The following is a 7927-nucleotide window of genomic DNA, read 5'->3' on the forward strand; positions in this document are numbered from 1 at the left end:
ATATAAAAATACTAGGTGCGGTAAGTGTAACTTACTTCTTCAGTACTCCATTACATGGCTGTCAAAAGCATTACTTAACATTTTCATATGCAAAACACACAGTGCCCCAAGCAGAAGCCTGTGAGTGTACATTGTGGATACTATATATATTCTATGATGAGTAACATCGGTGCCTACAGGAGACACCCCTTAAGGGTAAGTTTGAACCTCTTCACCCGTAGTATAAAAACTTCATACATGGTATGAAATACTAAACCGAAACTTGTTCTCTTGTAGTGGAAAGAAGAGAAATGAATGAAAAGAGACCCATACAAGGATGACCAACTCTTAGAGCTCATCGGCGACCTTTGCAACTTCATATTGGACCAGATTGTACACATCAAAGGCGCCTACCATGACCGAGAGTCTGACTTAGGTAGAAATCCTTAGTACCAACACCTTCGTGAGACTGAAAGGCTAGCTCTAGGATGTTGATAACAATGTGTATGGAATTTGTATATTTAATGATGGATTGTATATATTCTTGTGAATTGGACTTGTAATTGTAGTTTATATAATACTCTTGTGCTTGTAGTCTAAGGGGTTCGGAATACTGGTCGCGGGGCGTTCGGCAACGCGAACGCGGTTCAGAACGTTGGTCGCGGGGCGTTCGGCAACGCGAACGTGGTTCGGAACGCTAGGTGTTTGGCAACGCAAACACGGTTCGGAACATTGGTCGCGGGGCGTTTGGCAACGCGAATGCTGGATGGAATATGCAGAAACAAACAGTGTTCTGGTCGAATTTGAATTGTAAATTTGAATTTTTTTGGCGGAAAAACGTACTGTAGGGGCGGTTCTAGATTGAACCACCTCTACAAACATGTATTATAGAGGCGGCTAGTACTACAGCCGCCCCTACAAATCGATTTGTAGGGGCGGCTGGTAATACGAGTTGCCCCTACAAATATATTTATAGGGGCGGCTGGTAATACGAGCCGCCCCTACAAATTGATTTGTAGGGGTGGCCTAAGAGCCGCCCCTACAAATGCATGATTTGTAGAGACCATTCGGTAGGGGCAGCTAGCCAAACCGTCCCTACACAGGGTTACGAGCTGCCCCTAAAAATGGTTTCTGTAGTAGTGATAGTTTTGAGCTCTGGACGCACAACAACCCTGTTACTCTGCCAGCTCGATCGAGCCATGGGCTAATCAACAACACTCAAGCACCTCAAGATCTCTAGCTCCCTCGATTGGGTCGAGCTAGCTTGCTTGCTGCACGCACATCCGGATCAAGATGAAGGGAGGAGTGAGAGTAGCAAGAGGTGCGGCTGGAGCGGCCTAGCCACTGCTTGCGCTACTCCTCGTCGCAGCATCGGTGCATGCCGACGCCGTGGCAGCGCCAACGTGGCGCCTGCTAGCTGATGGTGCCACTGTGCAGCCATTGGGCGAGGCACCGCTGCCACCGCTACTGCAGGTATCCGTCAGCAAGGCATCGGCAGGGCCTTCTTGCTGAACGAACGACCCAAACATTTCTTGCCCGCCTCCCCCTTAGGTGCTATAGTGCAAGCTAGATAGCTAGCTATATACACACACGTGCATACACTCTCCTTGGAGTATTTAGTAAGCTTGAAACTTTCTTTGAAAGAATGTTGTTAGCTTGAAGAATTTTAGCATTTCTATGCTGGCATAAGTGACCAGAACAATTTATTAGCAATGCAGAATAATTTGTTCATTTGAATTATACCAGTTGTTTTGTAATAAAAAGGAGCCGGGCAGCTAGCTATTAATTTGTTGGTTTAATACTTGGTTTTATGTGTGTGGACCACGGTTCAAAATTTTGGCTAAAATTTCGCTATTCTTGGTTCTATCACTGACCTCTGGTAAAATGAATACCGGTAATTTCTCATTTTTCATTCAGATGAGATTTCTTCAGTTTTTGAAATTTTTGTCAAAGTTTCACAAGTTATATAAATTTTGGCCAAAATTCTAGTGATTTTTCATTTCTACTCATCCCCTCCGGTTATTTGTATCGGTAGGCCGAGCCCCGGTGTGGATAGGATATGTCTATCATGATATTTTTCCTATATACTTATAGCCTATTTGGCAGGTCTGTATCATCCCAAAATTGTTGTTAGTCTAGTGGAGCAGTTTCTCTAGTTGTAAAATTTTTTGGCATTACGAGAGTACTTTCAAGAGGAGCCGTTGGACGCTAACAATGGTGGCTCCGGATCTTAGTTCAAAACAGCTCGGTAAAAGGACCGAATGGCCCAAGAAAGGAGTGAATTTGGGCTCTAAAATTTTAAGCAACAACATCCTTAACCTATGCAAATATACGTTGCTAAAAAAACCCCCATGCAAATATACCTCACCTAGTTATGTGATTGTACTTAATACTACAAAGAGCACAAATGAATCCTAAGGTCCATCACATTAAGGGAGTGTTTAGCTGGTGGCTCTGGCTCCGGCTCCTCCTGCGCATTCCCTGTGCTGTACTGTGTATCACTGTTTGAACACTGTAGCATCTCCGGCTCCGACTACGCTGAAAGCATCTAGGCCCCTAGTTGGATTTCGGTGATTAATGACAATACATGATTACTATAACTAACGTGTGTTTTGCAGAGACAATTAAGTTAGGTCATAGTAATGGAGATCGATTGGGCTATCATTATTGTCATGCCCCTACGATGGAAATCATTTCAGTTTTCAAAGGATGAACGACAACATTAAGGATGGACTAGTTATAAGTGTCGATTGGAGTGGAAGAGACACTTAGAGTAGTTTAGGACTTTGTTTTTCCTTTGGCCATACTATTAAGGGGGGTATGGATGGGTAGCTTGACCTAGGTGAGTCTAGTGAGTTAGGTGTGGTGCACACTTGCTAAATCTAGCACTAGGTAGCTCCTAAGAAGTCCTTAGATCTATTGGAGCAAACTTCATTCACATATGATCGAGAGTTGGAAGTGAATGGAGGGTCAAATACTGACCAGACGCTGGCTTCGGGGTGGCCGGACGCTGGCACAGAGTCCAGTCAGTTCATTTGATCAAGGTGAAATCGTCTGGTGCGACTGGACGCTGAGAGGTGAAGTGACCGGACGCTGAGTCCCAACGTCCGGTCGACTCCAGTAAGGTTCCAGAGAGGGAAAATCATGACCGAACGTGTTCGGTCAGTGTTGACTAGACGCTGTCCAGCGTCCGGTCACTTCTTAAACACTGAAGTTCAGGGAGAACTGACCGGAGCGTCCGGTCACCCCACAGAGGCACATAACGGTTCATTTTTCAGCCATGGTTATAAATACTTCCTCCATTCATGTGTGGGGTACTTTTGCTCATTCCAATAGCTGAGAAACACCTTTGAGAGTGCCAAGAAGAGCAAGGTCCTAGTGAGGTGATTGAGATTTCAGAATCCCAAAGAGAGTCCTCATTAGTGAGATCAAGAGTAGCAAAGTGTGCATCCACCCTTCTCATTAGGCTTGTCATGGTCAAGTGAGAGTTCGTGCTTGTTACTCTTGGTGATCGCCATCACCTAGATGGCTTGGTGGTGATTGGGAGTTTGGTGATCATCCGACGGAGCTTGTGGATGACCCAACTCAAGTTGTGAGCGGTTGTGGGTGATTCACCACGACGGAGTGTCAAAGAATCAACCCGTAGAGAGCACTTGATCCTTGCACGGATCAAGGGGGAGCTACACCCTTGCGCGGGTGCTCCAACGAGGACTAGTGGGGAGTGGCGACTTTCCGATACCTCGGCAAAACATCGCCGCATTCCTTCTTCTCTATTTACTTTGAGAATTTACTTTGAGCAATTCAATTCTTGTCATTTACATTCATAGAATTGCCATGCTAGAGTAGGATTGGAACATAGGTTGCTAAACTTTTGTGCGGTAGATCAATAGAAACACTTTCTAGGCACAAGGGGTTAATTGGGCTAACCATAGGACTTAATTATTGCAAAGAAATTTAGAATTAACCCAATTCACCCCCTCATGGGCATCTTGATCCTTTCAATTGGTATCGGAGCCTCGTGCTCACGTATTTAGGCTTAACTGCCTAGAGAAAGATGTCTCACAGGGATGGACCTCCTTCTATCTTTGAGGGGGATGATTTTCCATATTGGAAAATCCGCATGGAGGCGTATTTAGAAGCTCTAGATGTTGGAATACTTAGAGCCGCCTCACAAGGCTTCCCAAAACCTCGGGATGCTACACACCTACAAGGCGATGAGGTGAATTACGAAAAATGGAATGCAAAGGCTCAAAACACCATCTTTAGTAGCCTTTGCAGAGATGTGTTCAACCTGGTGAGGAACCACAAAGACACCCATGCACTATGGTCGAACATTTGTGCACTCCATGAGGGAACAAAGAGTGAGCATGAGGAACGCTATCATCTTGTCATGAAAAAGCTTAACTCTTTTGAGATGCTTCCCAAAGAATGTGCTAATGAAATGTATTCACGCTTGAATGTTCTTGTAGAGGAAGTCAATGGGCTTGGACTCACTCAAATGCAACCATCCGATGTTGTAAGAAAGATCTTGAGTGTCCTCCCCATTGACAAATATGGGCATATTGTGATCGTGCTTCATCAAGGTGATCTTTCCACCGCTACACCAACACAAATCTTGGGAAAGATCAATGCTCATGAGATGTACATGCACATCACACCACAAGATGGCTCATCCTCTACTAAGAAGAAAGAAAAAGACTTAGCATTCAAAGCTAGCCAAGAGAAGGGCAAAGCAAGGCTTGAGTATGAGAGCTCAAGTGATGATGAAGTTGATGATCTAAGCCTTGCTCTTATGGTGAAAAGAACCGCCAAGATGCTAAAGAAGCTCAACAAGAGTGGCATCAAGTTCGATGGCAAGAAGAAGTTCTTCACAAGCTCTAGAAGGTAGCCAATCTCCGAGATGGATTGCTACAATTGTGGAGAACTTGGTCATCTAGCACATCAATGCACAAAGCCCAAGAAAGACAAGTACAAGAACAAGTACAAGGGCAAGAAAGATGACTCAAGCAATGAAGAAGAAGATGAGAAGAAGAAAAACAAGCCATACAAGAAGAGAGATGGCAAGGACTTCCACAAGAAGAAGAAAAGTGGAAAGGCATACATCGTTGGTGATTGGCTCATGGACATTGATTCATCTAGTGTCTCATCCGATGGTGATAGTGACAACGAGAAGGTGGCCGCCATTGTTATTGACTCTTCATCATCTTCACCGCCACCACCACCATCATCCCCTACACACCTATGACTTATGGCCAATGGTGATCGCAAGGTATCAAATGATGATAGTAGTGGTGATGAACATGCTAGCAATGATGATAGCGATAGTGATGATGATGAATATGAATCACCTTCTTATGATGATCTTATTAAATTGCTAAATCAATACACTAAGATCATTAGAAAGAGTAGAGCTAAGAATGAAAAACTAGAGGCTAAGAATGATTCACTTTTAGCAAAATATGATATAGCCAAAAAGGCTAGTGTTGAGCTTAGAGAAACAAATGATGCTATATCATCCAAACTCAAGGAGCTCAAATCTTCTAAGAAAGAGCTTAAAGATAAACATGATAAACTTGAGGGAATGCACAAAGAGCTCATCACTAGCCACAACAAGCTAAAAGAAGAATATACTACTCTTAAGATTAATCATGATAATCTTGTCATTACTCAAGAATTTCTATCCAATGAGCCACATGATGCTACTAACAATGTTGTTAAGATTGATATAGCTACATCATGTGATGATTTGATCATTGAGAGCATTGAGAAAAGTTCTAGTAGCAAGGTCAAGCAAGTGGTTGAGGCCGATGATTATGATGAGTTTGTCAAGCTCAAGAATGACAATGAAAAGCTCAAGAAAGATCTTGAAGAGCTCAAGACCACCAACACCATAGTGCTTGAAACTAGTGATCATGATGGTGACTTGATTCTTGAGAATGAGAAGCTCAAAGAAGAGAACAAGAAGCTCAAGCAAGAGAAAAATAATGATGCTCTCAAGGAAGAGAACACGAAGCTCAAGTTGGAGAAAGAGCATCTCAAGATTGGATTGAGCAAGTTCACAAGAGGCAAGCATCTTCAAAGTGAGCTACTAATGAACACCATCATGAAGATGGATAGAAGTGGCATTGGGTACATGGCAAACAAAGAGAAGAAGGCTCAAGCTCAACAACACCAAAAGCCAAAGCCAAAGAAGTGTTTTGAGTATGGACAGGAAGGCCACTTTGCCCATGAGTGCCAAACTCCACCACCACAACCCTTGCCCAAGCATGCTAGACCTTTTGCCTTCAATGCTCATTACATGCTTAGAAAGGATTCTAGTAGAAAGATGAAAGTCATGTTCTTAGGACCTCCAAACAAGAATAGGCCTAAGAAAATTTGGGTTGCAAAGTCACTTGTTGAGAAGGTGAAGGGCCCTCAACAAGTTTGGGTTCCTAAAGCTTGATCTCTTGTGTGTAGGTGAACTACAAGACCGGTGGAAGTCATTGGGTTATTGATAGTGGTTGCACACAACATATGACCAGTGATCCTCGTGTGTTCACCTCACTAGATGAAGAAGTAGATGGACAAGAAAGAATCACATTTGGAGATAATTCTAAGGGCAAGGTTAAAGGATTGGGTAAAGTGGCAATATCAAATGACCATTCTATCTCAAATGTGCTCTATGTTGCTTCATTGAGCTTCAACTTGCTATCCGTTGGACAATTGTGTGATCTTGGCTTCCAATGCTTGTTCACCAAGAAGGAAGTTGTTGTATCTAAGAAGGATGATGATCAAGTGATATTCAAAGGATTTAGATACAACAACCTATACTTAGTGGATTTCACCTTTGAAGATGCTAACTTGAAAACATGCCTATTCACCAAAACAACACTTGGGTGGCTATGACATAGAATACTTGCTTATGTTGGGATGAGCTCACTCAAGAAGCTAATAAAGAATGATTTGGTGAGAGGGTTGAAGGATGTGAAGTTTGAGAAGGACAAGCTTTGTAGTGCATGTCAAGCCGGCAAGCAAGTTGCAAATACTCATCCAACAAAAGCTTTCATGTCAACCACAAGAGTGCTAGAACTCCTTCACATGGTGTCTGTACAAAAAGTGACCAACTAGTAAATATTTGTAGTTTTACTGCACGTTGTGATCGGAGGTGGCCTAGCACTCAATGACACGGGATTTATACTAGTTCAGGCGACGTGCCCTACATCCAGTGTGGGTCGATCGGTGACTTTATTCCTAAGCCCAGGTGCTCGAAGTCTGTAGTGGGGTTACAAATGAGAGAGAGAGAGAGAGGGGGGTGTCCGGTCGGTCCGGTCGGAAGGGCCGAGATCGACAGGAGCTATGCTATGAACGAAGTGTCCTAGCGTATGCTTGAGGGGTTGTGAGCTATCGATCTAATGAACCTGAACTTGAAGAAGTCGACTTGGGTTTACCCTCCTGTGTTTGGAGGGAGCACATCCCCTTTTATAGAAGATGGGGATGGCTTTACAAGTGAGAGGGAGAGAGAGTATGGACGTTTCTAAGCCATGTTGGCCACACCGACGGGGATGGGACAATGGTGGGCGCCCGCAACACTGTTGATGTCACTGTAGAATGTCAGGTACATGTGGGAGGTTGAGCTGCTTTCTTCAAGACTGGAGGACGTCGGTACCTACAAAAATGCTGTCTCGCCGACTGGGGGCATGGCTGTACCACGTTCACCTGGTACGGTGAATTTCGGCGCCCATAATACTGTTGATGCCCAGAGGCACATGGGGGGTCTTACTGTACGGGTGTTTTGACTGGCGCCTACAATACTATAGAGGTAAATGTCGGCGCCTACAATACTATTTGTGGCAGGGTGGTTGTAAAGTACAGTTCCGCAGGGTATGGTCCCTGGTGCCATGGTTTGGCTTGCGAGCCCTGTCTTGCCTTCCTTCATACGTCTCCTAGTTCTTTCCAAGCGGGCGTCCTC

This window comes from Miscanthus floridulus, chromosome 5 (assembly GCF_019320115.1).
Source record: "Miscanthus floridulus cultivar M001 chromosome 5, ASM1932011v1, whole genome shotgun sequence".
NCBI lineage: Eukaryota > Viridiplantae > Streptophyta > Magnoliopsida > Poales > Poaceae > Miscanthus > Miscanthus floridulus.